An 18,051-nucleotide genomic window follows, 5' to 3' on the forward strand; every position below is an offset into this window, starting at 1 on the left:
CAGACTCTGCAGTGCAGTTAACTGTAGTCTTAAAATACCTGTATGGATTGATTAAAGAGGTGCAGAATTATAGGGCTCTGCTCTAATGTTCCCAAATGATTTCACCATCTCTGGACGTGTCACCTGCCATTGAAATAATGGGAGGAAAAGTAAAAATTGAATCATATTGGTGAAATTAGAGATTTTATTGGAAGGTTTAGGTGGGCACTAAGTACCCTGCTGAAATGATTAGGTGCAATCTTTCCCACTTGGTGCTTGCTTTACACCCAGGTGTAGATGTTAGCATAGAATAGAATATTTCAGTTGGAAGGGACCTACAGTGATCATCTAGTCCATCTACCTGAGCAATTCAGGGCTTGCTAAAGGATTAAAACGTCCAGGTCATTGATAAAGCCATTGAACAGGACTGCCCTAGGGCTGATCTCTGAGGAGCACCGCTGGGGACAGTTCCCAGGCTGCTGGGGAGCCTCTGTGAGCTCTGCTCTTCAGCTAGTTCTTCACCCAGAGCACTGTGAACCTGCTCTTCCCACAGTGGGACAACTTGTCCAGAAGGATGCTGGCAGTACCAAAAGCCTTACTAAAATCCAGAAGAACTAAATCCCCTTCCTCCCCTGGGCAGCTGACCTTATCATAGCTGCATATCAAATTAATTAACCTTGTGTTGACTGTGCCTGATGGTTGTCGTCTTCAAAAGACTCTGAGCAGCACCCAGTATAATGCTCTCCGTATTTTTTTCAGGAGCTGAGGTCAGGCTAACAAGTCTGTCGTGTTTTTAGCTGGGATAGAGTTAATTTTCCCTAGTAGCTGGTGCAGTGCTGTGTTTTGGATTCAGTGTGAGAATAGCGTTGATAACACACTGATGTTTTGGTTGCTGCTAAGGAGTGGTTATTCCTAGTCAAGGACTTCAATTTCCCAGGCTCTGCTGATGAAGACGTGGCTGGGACAACAGCCCTGAACTGGCCAGAGGGATAGTCCATACCATGGGACATTATGCCCAGTATGTAAACTGGGAGATGTCACCCAGAAGGAGTCAGTGGTATTTTGGGATGGGCTGGGCATCAGTCAGTGACTGGTGACTTGCACATCACTTGTTTTCTCTCTTTTTATCATCTCTCTTCTCGTTACTGTTACTACAGTGATATTTTACTTAATTTAAATTACTAAACTGCCCTTATCTCAACCCATGGGTTTTAAGTTTTCCCAGTTCTCCCCATCCCCCTGTGCTGGGAGCGAGGGGCTGCGTCGAACTTGGTTCCTGGCTGGCATTAAACCCTGACAGTTTTTGGTGTAAGTTCTTCTAGAATTATTTTCTGCACAAGTTGATGTCTCTTGCAGATAGTTTAATTACCGTGGATTATTTTAGGTATCATATTGATGACATGGGTGAGCAGAAGGAAAGGGAATGGGGTTGTCATGACTACTGTGATTTTTTTTTTTTTTAATTTTTGTACTTCGATTTAAAAATATTTTTATCTCTAAATTTTTTAGGGATAAGAAATGTCCTTTGCTGATTGTAAATTACTGGTCATACTTCAGACTCCAGTAATTCTAGCAGAAGCAGTTTTTCACGACATTTTTTCTGGAAATCAGAAAAGGGTAAAAAGGAGCATTCTCTTGGCAACTTACATAAAGGAGAACTGGGTTAGTTTAATACTCATGTAATAGTTGAGTATAACTTACTGTGGTGCTCACAAAAGGGCATGATTGTTTCAAATCGAGTGGTTTTATGTAGAATTTCTCGAGACATTTTTTAAAATGCTGGTAATTTTTGCTTGAACTAGTAAATTTCTGCAAGCTTTCAGCTACTAACAGTAATTTCATTGTTTTATTTAAATCAATATAATTATTTTTCCATGAGGAGATCTTGGAGTGCTCATGCCTTAGTTGTGGTTAGGAATGAGTTTCTCTTGTGGAACTGATTCAGGCCTTTAATTATTTTATAGCAAAGGGAAAACTGATGCACTTTTAAGGTATTTTCAGTCATTCAAGGGGTAAATTAACTTCTTTATGACTAATTGAGTAAATATTTCTCTAATACATAAGAGTGGGTGTCTTTTGTGTTCTGGGTGTGTTCATTCTTGACCTTTGCATTACTTGGACCATAAACATGGTAGTGCAGGGAGAGAATTCCAGTGCTCCCTGTATGTTGTCAGCATTGATCAAACAGGGATCCTTCCACAGTGAACAGCTCAGATCTGGCTTTTAAAAAAGAGAAGGAATTTTCTTGGGTTTTTAAAAACATGTCCATTTAGTTTACCCCTAAACGTACATATTTATGTGATTATTACTTACACAGTTCCCTCCTGAATTTGATTGATGCCTCTGGCCTCCTTTATGTGCTTACTCAGCGACAGCAGTGTCTCTGCTCTGATTCCCAAGCTGGTTTTAGCTCACGTTGGTGATATAACCAGATCAGCCCAAGCTGAAAATGGGTTAATTTGTCCTGTTTCCAGTCCTTGCTGCATTGCCTGGTACATGAGTAGGCTGCCACTAGTCCCCCTGGCTTGCTCAGTCTCGTTCTTAGACAGTCTGGCAGTCGGTGTTGGAATGAAAGTGCAGAAAATATTATTTCTCAGTCATCCTTAGGTTGCTGGTATCTCTTAACTGGGTGTTTTTGTACATGTACTTGGAGGATGATAATCTCAGGTATTAATTTTCTGAAAGATTGAAATGCTTTTTTTTTTTGTTTTGGGTTATTAGAAACAACACTGAAAGTTGTTTTGTTTTTGTAAAACCTACTTAATATTATTGACTAATGTAAATAACAGGATAAAGAATCTCCAGCAATGGATTTTGATGCTGACTCTGTCAGTGTCAGCTACATGCAGCTCATTCAGCTGAGGAGCTTGTCTTAAATCCCACACCTGAGCTACTTAAAGGAGCAGGTCTAAACAGAGGCTGTGAATTTGCAGAAAGTATAAAAGGACTTTAAAGCCTCGTGTTGCTGAAGATATTTCTGTGTAGTGTGTTCCTTTACAGTTGGTTTTTAAGGTGTGTAAAGCCAGAAGCATCAGGTGTGAGAAGTGGTGGGCTTGGCTCTCCCAGCACTTGGTTCCCATCCTGTGTATCCGTGACTGTTCCTGACCACTCTTCTCCAGTCCACAGTCTGTCTCTGCATGATGGATTTAAAAGTGCAGTTTGCCCATGGTGGTGATGAATTCCACTTTCCCTGGTCACACAGAAAGCAGGAGAGAATTGGGAAAAATCCTCATTCCCTGCCCTGCTTGTTTTATTTCTACTTCTCTGACAGGTGTTGCTATGTAAGTCAAGGATCTTGTAGTTAAACGAACACGGTCTTTATTTTAAAGTGAAAATAGAATTTTGGCAGAAGTTGGCAGCACTGGAAAAATGCTCCTACTTGCCCTGAGCGGATTGTTTCTTTCCAGGAAGTGTGTGTATGTGACAAAGGCTGGAAAAGAGAGGGATAAGTGTGTGTGGGCACTGGCAACAGGCCACACTCTTCAGGCCATGCTCTGTATCATCCCTCCCGTCTCTCATTGCCTTGCAGAATTTTATAGGCTCAGCTATATAAAATAATACATTTATTTCAAAATTGTGTTAAATGAGCTCATCTCAGTCACTCAGCAGTTACAAAATCCTGCCAAGTGCTACACGTCTTGTAAATTTAGAGTTTTGTTTTTCTTTTTTTTTCTTTTTTGCAAAGGATGAAATACTACACAGTCACTGAAGCAGAGAGAAGACATCTTCCTTCACCCTGACATACTGAGGCACGAAGAACGATGCTGAAAGCCAAGGTTTCTGATTTGACCCTCCTCCTTAGAGCTTCTGAACATGAAGATTCCCGACTCACAGAAGCTGTCTGCTCGTGGCAGGCAAAATTATCATTCCTTGCACTCACAGCTGAGGGTTTTGACGGGGTTGGTGACCAGCTCTAGCACAGCACAGCTCCTTCTCATTTTCCTTCTACCTCTCCTTCTCCCTCATCGCCAGCTTGAAACCGGGAATGGGTGAGACTTCTGCTTCCCTCCTAATGAGGTACGAGTTCCAGATCAAATGTTAAGAGCTGCTTGTTTCTACGTGCAGAAATCAGATTCAACCCCTGGACTTGTTCCAGGCAGGGATATCATTAAATTTGACTCTTGTGTTTCGAACTGTTAAAGCCTGCTGATCTGACACAGCCAGGGATGGAACTAAAATATATCTGCGTTTCAAAGATGGGAGGCAGAAGGAGCTGTTGGGTAATTTAGTCTGACATTTAGGGTGTTGCAGGTCATTACGTGTAACTGTTACTCTCTGTTTTGAGCTCAGTAGCTTATGTTTGACTGAAAATTTGAAAAATTAACAGGCATCTGCTGAAAATGTTTCTCAGAAGGGCAGGCTGGCTTAGTTGGGAGTTACTTAGAAATGAGGATTTCAACATCTCTCCTAGTAATTTGTTCTATGGGACAAACAGTCTGTGCTTGCTTCTTATTTTTTTTTTTTGTTGTTGCTGTGTTTTGCTCAATTTCTAGCTTGAATATGCCTAATTCTACGTAGTTTCTTGGGAATTTTAAGCTGGCATAAACTGGCAGAACTGCTGAAAGAAGCAGTCAGCATCCCCCAGTTACTTCCTGGATGCCAGCTGGCCCCTGGTCCTGGCCTGGTGCTCCTAAAGCTGTGGGTGAAAACCAGCAACAAAAGCAGCAAAATCAGATTTGTCCAGGGTCAGTACCAAGATCTAGTTCATGGCACAGCTGTATGAAGGGGGAATGAACAGTCAGGGATGAGAAATGGGTAAAGGTGGTTTTAGCAGCAGGTGGTAAAACCATAGAGTTGCTTTCAGCTGTTCGTTCTTGGCATTTTCCTGGTGGGATTGATGTTGGTTCTTGGCCCTTTTCTGATAGGAATAGTGGTGGTTTGGGTTGCTGTGCAGCCAGCAGTGTCTGTGAGTCTGTGGGTTCATCCTCATGGTGTTAAACACGAAAACTTCAGAGCCAGGTGTGCATCAGAACCCTGGAATGAAAAAAATACAGTTGTTTGATGTAGCAAAAGCTGTTCAGATGGAAGTGTTATCTAGGTATTAGCATTTATTTTGTTTCTGAGATTTTAGTATCTGTGTTGTAGTAATTGGTAGCTAATACACAAGGGAAAAGGGCTTTGGATTTACTGGAGGGCTTATATGAGGCAAATTAGTCTGAGTATTAGGTTGAATGTGGAAATTCTCAGTATGTGATGACTGTTTTCAGTAAACATTTTTTCAAAAAATAAACTCTACTTTAAAGACACAAATTGATATTTATCTTAAGACCAGCTGTTGAACAATATTTAGTGCTAGACGACGTGAACTTCACACTAAATAATTTTTTTCTCTCAACTGAACGCTTATTTCTCTTAGGAGAGCATTTGGTAAGAAGTCCCTGTGCCAGCTCTCATGTTTTTAATACTTTATCGTGCTTTGTAGTAAGAGGAGAGCATCTTCAGCCTGTAAAAGTCTGAGATGTACATCATACTAACATTGTATTAGTTTAATGTGCTTCCTCTGTAGTCTGAGGAAGGGCGAGGTTTTCTGAGATAGAGGAAGAAGGAGCTGAAGCTGTAAAGAGCAAGATCCAAGGACAAGTCAACCCTGGCACCAAAGGATTGTGCAGTCTGGGCAAGGGAATGGCTCTATCACCACAAAGCACTGTGGAGTTTGTCCCTGTGGAGTTAGGAGCTAGAAATTCAGGATATACCCATCTCCTGGAGCATCACATGCTGAGGTTGTTCTCCATAGATGGGAGATGACTTTTTCCAGATACTGCTGAAAGTGTTGACTGATTGTTTTTTTACTACTGTCAAAATAATTTTTGTTGTTTGCATTTTAGTTTACCAGTAACTCTTAATGTAGTGAAAGTTGTTACATAAAATTGGCCTGTCTTTTCTTACCAAAAGACTCCAGTACTGTTCAAGCAATGGTGCTGAACAGTTGAAGCAAAAAGTCACTATTCAGCACCCTGATTTCACGTCTCTTCTGGCAGCACAGAGCAAAGCCTTCTTGTATTTCAGACTGAAAAATACTCCATGTTCTTTTGAGATGGATTTGGGTTTGGATAATCTGATTGTGAATTACTTCAGCAAGAGTTCACCTTCACAAGTGTTAGCTGGTACAGATCTCATTTTTAAGCATGGGAACTGATGAACTCAGCTGTACAGGCTTGTTTTGCAAGAGGAATCTTCTTTCCCCTTCGTTTTTGTTTAGGGGCTCCTGACAGCCCAGGTCATCAGAGCTGTTGCCACCACTTAGGTGGAAACCATCTTTCCCTTGAGATCTGACTGAGTGTTGGTTCAACTCATAAACATCTTTAAAGTGACCATCTGATTTGGGCTGCCTTAATTGAAGCTTCTCAAAGTTGCCTGGCCACACTTGGCCCAAGGATCTTCTACTGCTGCACCTTGGCAGCATCGGGTTCATGGTTGGACTAAAATGATCCTGGAGGTCTTTTTCCAACCTAAATAATTTTGATGTTCTCTTCCTCAGGTGTCTTTGTTTCTACTGACTGAGCCTCCAAACTTTGATACCTTTCTTACATTTTTTACTTCCCTTTGTACTTCGTTTCTGGTTGGCATCTGATCTTGAGTAGTCCTGTCTGAGGCAGTGCCTTGTGTCCTGATTATTCTTTTTACATCTATTTTGTAAAATCTTGTCATTGAATCTGTGGGTAAGCTTGCTTGTCTAAAATTTTTCTGGCCACCTGCAGTTTTTATAGGGGAAATTCCCATATTTCTCATTTAAAATTCTTACTTTAGGTTTTTATTGAAGACAGAAAAGGGTGTCTTTTCTGCTTCTATTTTTTGTCTTTGTTTCAGTATTCATTGTGCAGATGTGTATTACCCTGGTAAAGCTGTAAAGTAGCCAAGTTGTGATGATCTTCAGTGGAGGTGGAATAGTTTAAAGAAGGTTTTGTGGTCTGCTTTAGTTGTTTATACTTGAAAATAATTTAAGAAAAAGGTGCCTTTTTGTTTACCAGTCATTTGCAAGTAAACCTTAAAAACCCATCACAGCAAATAGTAAATAATTTTCTTTACAACACAGGGTATTTTCTTTTTCTCTGTGAAGAGATGGGATTCTTGCCAGCCATCAAAGTTTTCAAAAGATTTCTCCTATTTTCTTCTTAATATGTGTCAAATAGTAAAAGATAAAAAATTGTTGACAAGCTTTTTCAAAAAAAAATGGTGTCCAGGTTTGACACCTTTTATAAAATACCATTTAACTTCTTTTCAGGTGGAAAATAATGGATATTAGAAGAGAAAATTAGTAAACAGTGCTGAAATGGAAGTCAGAGGTTTTTTGTTTTGGTTTTTTTAGAAGGAATCTCAAATGATTAATTGCATCTGGAACCTTAATAATCCAGTGGCTTTGGAATTTTTCAAGGAGGGCAGTGGGGCTCAGTCTCACTAGAGTCCCAATCTGCTATTGTATCTATGACTTTCTCTCTCTTTCAATTCCCTATGTACTTACTTTATATATCTATATCTATATATATGTATGTATGTAAAATGTTCAAAACATTAAATAAAACGAAGTTTTGTACTTGGTTCAAGCTGTCTGTGTGCCTCCTGCAGATGCTAGAAGTACAGTTATCAAGGAAACATCAGTTTTCTGGTTGGCTAAAGAAGGTGGTTGTTTATCACTTCTATGCATAGAGAGTTCTGAAGAACTTCTTTTTTAAAAAAAATTGTAACTAGAGAAACCAAAATTTTAACAATGATGGTCATCTATTCATTGAACTGTGGCTGAAACCAACAACAGGACAAAGAACTTTCCACTAAGAAGCCTGATCATGGCTTCAGTGTACCTTCCATGAACCAAACAGGAAATTCTGCAGAGAAAAAAGGGAAGTAAGAACTCGGATCTTGTTAATGAAGGTTTTGGCAAGCTGACCTTTTGGGCCTTTTTGAAAACCCTGTTTTTCATCGTGTCTGGTGTTTGAATTTCTTGTGTCTCTGCTGACCATGGTGGGGGGGAAAAGTTCCTTGTTGTGCTGTGTTTGTCATCAGGTGCAGGTCTCTGATAGGAGGGAGGTGGAGCATTCCCTGAGAGCATCTGACCGTATTTTTAGGAAGCAGCTTTTTGGAGGGTGGCATAGAGACTGGTCAGAAAGGAGCCTTTGATAGGAATGGAGACTGAGGAGGGGAAAACCAGCAGTCTCTGGAAATGTTCAAACAGGGAAACAAAGACTTACTTCAGGGATGCATAGGGATTTGGGAAATTAGGTTGTTAATGGATTGAGAACAAGCCTGAAAAAAAAAAAAAGAAACCACAATGGACCAGTTACTTAAAAGTCTTTTATTCATCTTGCTTTTAGTTTTACTATTCACGAGTGCCATGTTTTATGTATTTTACTAATAACATGGAGCTCTGCAGTTTACAGTGCTTTTAGTGTTTCATGATGCTCATTCCGAAGGAGGAAGCAGAGCTCCTCCATCACTCAGTGACTCAGGGTCCCAGAGCAGGGCTGGCAGAGGCAAAATGTGAACCTTGAGGCAGCCTTGGGCTTGAGGGCTGGAAATGAGCAAAGACCTGTGTGCTCTGAAGGCTGAGACAGAAGGTTTTATTTGTATTTTAAAGAGTCAGTAGCACTCTTCCAAGTCAGGGAAGGAATTGCAGTGTGTGACATCCCTTTCTTCAAAGCCTTGTTCAGAAACTCAGCTGGTGGAGCTCTGTGTTGATCCAGGTGTGTTTGTAGCACCTGATACAAATGAATGTTACAGAAAACAAAAGAAATCAAAGTGATTTATTGAGTTCATCCCATGGCTCCCATGCATGACCTTCATATGAAGAAGAGATGAAGTATAAGAGCCCAAGAATCCAGTCAGATCACAAGATAGGCAGAGATTAAACTGGGATTAAGAAGCTTGAGCAGGAGGAACATGGCAGAGATAAACCACTGCACAGGTGGGGCCACTCACAGAAACAGAATATCTGAAGAGTATATGTTAAAATGAGCATATTTAACATAAATACATCGTACAGGGGGTTCCAAAATGCATATTAAAAAAAAGGAGAAAAGCTAGCAAGAACTGTCTTACAGTCTTTAAAGTTATTTACTTACTCTGAGATGGTGAGGATAGGGAAAAGATGCAGTAGTTTCATCACCTCCTGTAGGTGTAGACTTCAGAAATCAGCTTGTTGAGACATTCCTTTGGAACAGTGTAGGATTTAAGTCAGGTTAGAAGATGACTTGCAACACAACTTTGGAATTAATCTCAGGGTGCTCTGAGAATAAGGCAAATGAAAATGGGAGGCGTTTAGTGCCTGTTGAGAACTGGGTGCCCTGGTTTTGAAAACATCTCAGTGGGTTAAAAGGACTTAGACTGAGAAATTGGTCAAGCACCATATTTGGTCTGAGTGAACACTGCAGATCAAGTTCACCTGTCTGCCCTGTGAGAAGCAACAAAATTGGGATCATGAGTGCAGAGTGAGGACGTAGCTTGGGAGTAGTGTTAAGATGCCTGAGGCAGGGATGAAAAATCCACCTTTCCTCAGAGGAAAGAATCATCTGTGATAAAAGGGTCATTTTGAGGCTTTGGAGGCTCGGTTTGTCAGAGACACTAGAGGTAACTGGGGCAGAGAAGAGGTTTTCTCCTGCATTAGCAGGACATGCAGGAGGTTATAGCTGTAATTGGGAAGAGGAGGAACAGAGAAAATGCTCTGGATTTTCCACAGTATTTTAGAATGCCACTTCTGCAGGGGAAAATCCCCGAAAGAAGCTTAACAAACTAAACCCCATGGGCTGAAAAGGAGGCATTTTTTACCTCCCAGAGTATGGAGGTGGATGGCTGGATGGCAAGTGTGCCCTGGGCTGGTGGGATGAAAGAATTGGCAAAACTCTAGTTCATCCTAAACTGAATCCAGAGAGGATTAAACAGGTCTCACTTCTAAAAATGCTGGGAATGAAGGAAAGGAAATGGTTGGTTTTGTCACATCATCTTTCAGAAACCTTGTTCATAAATGGGAAAATAAGGTGACTGAAAGGGATGTGCAGGGGGAAGCAAGGAATGAAAAACTGTGGAACCCACCAGGAAGGAGGCAGCCTGTGAAGGACTGCTCAGATGTGCTTTGTCTTTGGTGGGATTTGGTGACAGAGAGAAAAAAACTGGTTTCACGTTCTAATTTTTAATCAAGCAGGTGATAGAAGAAGACAAGAAAGAGAGAAGGACCTGCCCTGGAAGGGCAAAGTGAGCACTGAGGAGATAGTTTAGAAACAGTTTCATTTATTTCACTGTAATTTTTTTCTGTGCAATAAATGTATATTTAATCTAGTTGGTTCTAGTAAAACTCAGCTGTAGAATTAACAAATATACTCTTGGCTCTTTTGGGTGTCTCATCATGGAAGGGTGAAAGTAAATCCACCTCTCACTTTTGAGGTCCTGCCAGGCAGTTTGTAATACCACAAATCCAAGCACTTATATGTTGTGATATCTTGAGATCACTGACTTGGATATATTAATCATATCATCAAAGACAGGGAGACCTCTGAGTGCAGGAGTGACCATTTCCATCATGGATAGTTTTAATGAAAATGATGTTTTTAAGGCTTATGTTAACCTGTCTTTTTGTTTAAAAAAGTGAAAACGGGGAAACAAAAAAAGATTCTTGAATAATAGAAATTTATAGTTTTGACCAGTGACAGAAAGCGTAATAAGGTTTTGCTTTGGTTTGGTTTTGTGATGGTTTTATTTATATATTTATGTGCAAATCATCAGCTTTTGAAATGATGAGAAATCAGAGAGGGAAAGGAAAATGTTTTGTACTTTTAGACTAGCGACACGAATGCAGAATTGGGTGCTTTGCTGGGCTTCTAGCTGTGTTTTAAGCAAGGAGAATTTTCCTAATTTTTCAGGCTGAGTGAAGTTGGGAGCAATTTGCTGTATGATACGGAATACAGTGAATCAGCATTCTCGATGGCAGCTATTTATAGTTACTCTATTTTTATTCAAAGCAAAACAATAGCACTGAATTTCAGGCAGTTGGACCAGACGCTCAGGAAGGTCCCTCTTGAAGCTGAGGGAAAAAAATATCATCTTGCTGGGTCTTGAGAGCTGAGCTCGTGAGCTCTGCCGGCATCTCCGTTTCAGTGCCGTCCTCTGAAGGTGAAATCCGGGGCTGTGCTGGGGAGTTGCAGGAGCAGATGCCTTTAAAATGTAGTTTTTATCCACAGTTCAGGGGCTATCAGCATTCCTTGTGTTTTATATTTGAAGAACGGAGCAATATAATTAATGCCTGTTAATTTTAACCATCTCTTCCAGGTTTTCTGTGACTGTTTCATGTCCTGCTGCTGCAGCCAACGTGGGTCCAAATGCCATGGCTACAAAGGCTTGTTACTGTCTCATGCTGGGTCCCTCAAATCCAAGAGCTACTTGGCAGTTTCCAAGGCAACCACCTGTGGAATAATTAAAAAGGATGAAGTGTTAGCGTGCCAGATATAAGGGATTCCTGCCTGGAGAGAGCGTTTCACTTTCATCTGTCTTGAAGAATCAAACGTGCTTCTGCCAGCAAAGTTAAGGTAGTACAATTAAAAAGCAATGGTTTATTTTCTGGAAGTTTGAGGTGGAGCAACAAACCTGATATGACTGTATGCTATACAGAAGTGACCATGGTTCCTTCTGGGTTAATATTTTGGATATATTTAAACAGAAAATGCACGAGAAAAGTGGTGATGGAACGGCAGTGTGGGTGATCAGTATTTTGTATTAGTAAAACAGTTGCATGGACTGTTTTGTACTTTATGCCGTCTTCCCTCGGATGATTTTAAGCTGGGAAGGACTAAAATGGAGCATACATTAGTTAGAGCATAAATATAGGAAGTGCAGCCTTCATGCCAAGTACACTGAGATTTCTTTGGCATTCAGTGAAGTGATAGATATAAAAGGAATGTAGGAGTGGGCTCACTGCAAAATGACAGTCGGAATCAAGGATTGATCTTTATCCCAGAGCTTAAAGGGTGGGCAGTGACTAAGTCCATGCTGAACCAAACTGATAATCAGGTTTAGCTGCTTCGGTGAAGCAGCAGCTAAAACCATTTTGAAGTCACATATTCCCAGATTCAGAGCTGGAATTGCATGGTGGAAGAAAACAAATATTAAGCAAAATAACCCTGTTAGAATAACAAAAAGTGGCAACTTTCATTCTGAAAGTTTGAAATGTCGCTGCAGAAGTTGAGGGCAAAGGTGTTAGGCTTCGGATAACTGGAAAAATTCTTCTCCAAGTATTATATGTTACTGGATGTATCTGCTTATTATATCTTCCTTCTCTGCCAGTCATTCAAATATAGTTGAATAGAGAAATATTATTCATTTCTGACAATGGAGTTAAATGGAGAAAAACCACATTCCCATTCTTCCCATAGTCCAAATAACTGCTCAGTTAAGTCTGGTTACCTTGCCTGATGCTCTTGTACAGTTAATTTTAGGCGTGATGCTTTTGTGTAATTTATTTTAAGGAAAAGAAAAAAAAAAAGGAGTTCTAAATTTTGAAGTAGAAATATTTGGGATGCCATCTGGGCTTTACATAATAAATTTTTCCTGCCAAAATGTTTGTGGGATTCTGTTGGGATGTGGATGGGATTTCACATTCCATCCCTTCCACAGCACAAGAGGATCATTGTTTTTTAGATACGGTGGGTCCAAGGAGAAATAAGAATTGTGTGGTGGCAGCTCTGTGATCTGAGGGAATACAAATAGAATCTATCCTGTAACTGCTGTCACCTGTTACAGATGTTACCTCATTTCAGCAGCAAATACTTGCAGGTACCAACTGAGCACAGCTGCAGTTTTTCACCCTAATACTTGATTTCCTGTTCATTGGTTTGTTGTCACCACATCTTAAATGCCAAAGTGGTTTTCTTTGTGAAGTAATTCTTCAGCCTGTTCATTCCTTTCAGTGTGGAGCTGAGGAAAGTGGGGTTTTCAGGCAAATGCTGTTTTCACATGTGGAAGGGGTGTGCTGGCAAAGTGTCTGCGCCAGGCACAGTGAGGGGGATATGGAATTGAGACACTCTGCAAGTAGAGTGAAGGTAGTTGGTGTGTGGGGATCCAGATCCTTGATCTTTCCAAGCAGCATAAATAACTCTCAGAGATGGAACTGGATGCTTGTAAATGAGTGTATGGGTGTATTTGTGGAAACCTAATATAATAGCAATCAGGTACAGTAACTCAGGATTCCCAGGAGCGTACACAGAGAAGTGTCAGCTTGGATGCTCCTACAAAACATCCCAAATACATACAAACACCTCCATTTTTCTGTTCTATCTCAAATGCTGTGGGTGAGGTTTTTCTCATGAAGCTTACATGTCCAGGTAGTGCTGAAGCTGGTGGTGAACAGCAGGTAGGATGAACAACTTCCTGTAAGTTCCTATTCCACACCCCCTTGAAGGGGATGACTTGTCTCTAAAAAGGTGCCTCTAGAAAGGAATCCATCTTTTCCATGGAGAGTTCAGCCTGGACAGCTGATTTAGCCTAGGTGGCAGACCTTTCAGGAACTTCAAGTGTGCAATTAGATGCATTTGTATATCAAATTCATTCATCTGTGCTTGTTTCTCTGTATTCCATTCCTACTCCAGACCTTCCAGAGCTAAGTGGAGTTGCATTTGATTACTGGTACAACCCCCTTGCTCATCCTCCTCTTCCCAACTTGTACATTTGGCCCTGTCAGTTTTTCCAACCTTCATCTGCAGGCCTGTGGTTCAGTATCAAGGGTAGTGAAGAGCCCCATGGAGTTTGTTAACATAGTTTGTAATAGAAATAAAAACATCCATGCTAAATTTAGGCAGCTGGGCTGTGTGAAAGAAAATACAGGCAGAATTGATTTTTGATGTTCTGTATATAGGTTATGTTTTAATAATCTTTATCTCTGGGAAGTTTTACAGAACTGAAGGGAATAAAAGGCTAGAAGTATTGATTGGTTCAGTAATTTTAATCTCTTAAAGTGATTCAGTACCTGTCGACATACAAGTTGTTCCTGTAGCCTTGGCTATTAGAATTAGCCTTGGCTAATTAGTATTAGTGCTATATGCACCCAGAAGAGTAAAATTTTCTTTCTAATTCTCTTTCTGTGGCAGAAGATTGATGTCATGCTCCATGTTGGGGTAACTTGATGTCTTTTTGAGAGGAAAAAAATGGGAAATAGTGATATGGTAATTGTTTCAAAGATTGTTTTGATACAGTGGTTAATATTCTCCTATTTTTATACCGTCAGAACAACTGTATCAAGAGTCAGTTACTGTGTGGTAGTCTAAAAGTGTCATTAAAATACCCATTAATTTTGTTAAATGAATTGGGACTGTTTCCTAGAATAGGTAGGACTTTCATCTTGTTGCTTGGAAATTCAGGTGATTTTTCAGGTTGGGATTTTTCAAAGGGAGTTTTTCCTTCTAGAAAGAAGTGCTTACAGTGGAAATATAGGGGAAATTCAGGATAAGAGCAATAAGCTCAAGTCACTTTTGTGGAAAAGGGAACTCAAATAATGAGTGGACCCTTTTGCCTAGGCTTGATTTTGCTTTCAGAAGGAGGGAGCTGTTCTGCTGCACTTCGATGGATGGATGCTTTATGGGGAGCAAAGCTGCATCACAACTTTAATGCAAACAGAATTATCTACAAGGTGACAGACCTTATGCTTAGGCACCAGATGCCTTTCTCCCCTCCACCTGCTCCTGCTGGGCATTTTGGATATGCTTTTCCAGCATAGTTCAGATGATTTTCCCTGATAGACAACACAAAAAGTCCAGAATAGAATAAGAAGGTCTGACAGCTTGCAGAGAGGCAGTGAGGGTTAGGGTAGAAAAGCAGCTCTTGTAACACACTCATCTAGAGCAGTGATTTGTCTTCAGCAGTGGTCCCAGGTGGGTTATTGAGGAGCACAGCAACAGAATGAGCATAGGATCCTCCTTCTGCACACTCTTCATTCTCCAGACGTCTGTAGTACGTGGATTGACTGAGCTGGATGTCTTTTTTTTTGCAGTGTTTACTGGACTTGGCTTTTGGAATTCATTAATGAGAAGTACTCGGAAGTCTAAAGCTCTGTGGTTCTCCAGCTTAGCTAACACGTCAGCCTGTTCAGTGAGGAACCATATTCTATTGTTAACTGTTGAGCCTGAGCTTCATTTAAAATCCACTTCTTGCACTGGAAAAGACTTAAATAATTCATACATAACTATTTTCATTACAATCATAATTCAGCTAGAGCTCAGCCTGCTACAGGTGTTGAGTCAGTTCAAAGCCTGCTGACCTGCACATGAAGTAGGGCCACTTTCCCCACCTCCAGTCATCCTACTTCACACTTAATTTGATTGAGATTCCTCATGAATTTCACTCCTGAATTTCATTTATGCATTTTAATGTCCAGTGAGTAATCTGCACACATTTCTTTTTGGTTTTTCCTACTTATTTACTGCCTTTGCTACTGTGAATAACTTTACTATCATCAGCAGATGTTGTCATCTCACTGTTGAGCCCCTTTAATGTCATTTATGAATTCATTGAACAGTGCTGGGAACAGATCCCAGCTCAGATCCCTGTGGAAAGAAGAGCTGAAATGGCACCAAGTCCTGCCAAAAGCAGAGTGGGTTTGCCCGCTTCTGCACGTGGCACAGCTGAATTTGTGGTAAAATCACTGTGCTGTTTTGGTACACTTGCAAATGTGGAGTCACTGTAAAATACTTTATAGGAATGGATAATAATATGTAAGATACAATGTCATTCTTCATCACAGAACCGTTTGGAAAAGACCTCTAAGGTCACCAAGTTCTGCCCTCAACCACCACCATGTTCACCACTAAACCATATCCTCACGTGCCATATCCACGCATTTTTTGACTCCACCACTTCCCTGGGCAGCGTGTTCCAGTGCTGCCTGTTTGTAATTTCACCTTCGAAAGATAGGGTGGGCAAGGGATTCACCTTTCTGGATGACTGAGGATGATGTTTAATGTTTAAAAGGTCCACACCTGCTTTGTTCACAACATTTTTCATCTTCTGAGTTTTCAGTCTGAAAACCAGCTTGGTTGGAACGTGCTGGTTTTTCACTCTCTGCATTACCAGTAAACAGAAAATTAGATTAAGTAAGGGAAATTAGGCTACAGAATAGATCTCCACAATCATAAATACATGCTTGTGGTAGATGATTAAGTGTAGGAAGTTGCCTGAGCAGTAGAACTGTTACTTGCTCTTGTTTTCTGACATTAACATAGCAAACATCTAATATAAAACTGGGCCAGATCTAAAGGACGTCTAATTTTTCCAGTGGTGTCCTGCAGCTGCAGCTTAGGGAAGTGGAGAGTTGAGGACATGAATGTGTTGCCCATGAGTGCAGTGTCCCAGTGTCCCACTGCTGCTTCCTCTTACCACCTCTGTTTCTTCCTAATTATTCCTGAAATTCTGTTTGCTTTTCACTGCTCCTGTTACCAACCCCTGTGAAAACTGTATTTTCACGAAGCTATCTACAGTGACTTCAAGGTCTCTCCTAATCAGGAAAAAAACTAATTTAGAACCCCTCATTTTCTGTGTGTAGTTGGCTGCTTTTTCTATATACAGGGCCTTGGAATTAATCTACTTGAATTTCATCTTCTGTTTTCTCTCCCAGTCACACTGTATAATAACTAGCTGGAAGAAAAGATTGAGGATAACTGCTTTGATGCACTTACTGGTTTATCTGTATTAGACCTGTGACCTCACAGTGTGTCCTTTTCAGCATAATTTATTGTTCAGTTAAATGAGAGAGGTCTAACTCCAGACCTGTGTAGGATTTTATGTGCGTGTGTAAGGGGTATGTTCTCTGCATGTAAATTAACTGTTGATTAATGAGACCTTCCTCCTTCCTACACCAGAGTTTTCTTCAGGATCTTCTGGAGAAGTTGGTAATTTTTAGGGGCTCCCAATATCCACGGAGCTCTTTCAGAGCCCTGCTGTCTGTGACCTGCAGATTGCAGTCCATCAGTTGGTATTTTTAATAATTTGGTTCCCTTAGAAATCTGGCTGCGTCCACATGCTCCTGGCTGTGTAATTCCTGGTAGGCTTTGGCAGTGAGCAATGCTCAGCTTCCCGGAGAGGATTCTCTTTCCTGGTCCTCTCTGCAGGCAGGTGCCAGAGGTGGAAGTTCCCATAACTGTTACATACTGAACAGTGAGTTCATTTGGGTTTTCGTGTGGCAAACAAGTATTTCTGAGGTTTTTTCCCCCTTCCCCACAGCTTTGTCCTGTTGAGCCTTTTGTCTTTTGTCGCCTACTGGCCGAGGCGACTTTCTTATAAGCTTCACCCTTCTGGTCTATTTGATAAAATTTCCTCTTAGCACATCAGTTCTCAGTGGCTTTTTTTTTTTTTAATCTTAGAATTTTGCATTTAGTTTGTTAAAGTGTTCATTTTTTTCCTGGAATCACAGTATGACTTCTCTTTCTGAAGGACATGCTTTTGAACACTTTCTTAATCTTGTTCTTTGTTTTGTTTTAAGTTGCACTTACTCTGTTCTTCCGTATGCAGTATGGGGTCTTTAGCAAGCTGTCACCTCCTTAATAGCTTCACCTTTTTGCCTGTTCATTTTAGTTTTCTTTAAAGTAGTTTCCTTGTTTCTTCATGACAGAATGCTTGAGGTTATTGAGGACCTGACTAAGGTCATCTGGTCCAACCCTCATGCTCAAGTGGGGATTTTTTTTTTAGTTGCGCAGCTAAAAATAGAGAAAACTACTGTTTCAAGTACTGAACTTGAGTGCTTTGTAATCAGTAATGCAGCCACTCTTCAGCAGTGAAGATCCTGTACACAGGTCAGGACTGGGTCAAGTCTTGCCTCTGCTGTGTTTTCAGAGTTGTTTGAAGGAGTGCTAATTAATGGTGTCTTAAAAAGGCAGTGTTTGCATCACAGTGACTATACCTAGAATTCATCTGTCTCCAAAATCCTACAGTTTGGCCACTTTAATTTCAAGAGGTGATGTTTGATGCTGACAACTGTCGGGTACCTTCATGGGGCTGGGAAGTTTCAGACCCACAGAGTGGTTTTGGTTGGAAGGGACCTTAAAGCCCATCCAGTTCCAGCCCCGACATAGGCGGGGCCCCCTTCCACTACACCTGGTTGGCCCAAGCCCG

The 18,051-nt window shown here is 40.8% G+C and overlaps 1 long non-coding RNA gene across 1 annotated transcript in view; it reads left to right on the forward strand.

The window, feature by feature from the left end:
• Nucleotides 1-3,640: 3,640 nt before the first annotated feature.
• LOC108445142 overlaps nt 3,641-18,051 on the forward strand; it is a 49,153-nt gene continuing 34,742 nt past the window's right edge. The window contains exons 1-2 of the long non-coding RNA XR_001859893.1: nt 3,641-3,996; nt 11,230-11,486. This is a non-coding gene — a long non-coding RNA (uncharacterized LOC108445142). The remainder of the gene's footprint in view (nt 3,997-11,229; nt 11,487-18,051) is intronic.

This window comes from Corvus brachyrhynchos, unplaced genomic scaffold (assembly GCF_000691975.1).
Source record: "Corvus brachyrhynchos isolate BGI_N302 unplaced genomic scaffold, ASM69197v1 scaffold182, whole genome shotgun sequence".
In the NCBI taxonomy this organism is placed as follows: Eukaryota; Metazoa; Chordata; class Aves; order Passeriformes; family Corvidae; genus Corvus; species Corvus brachyrhynchos.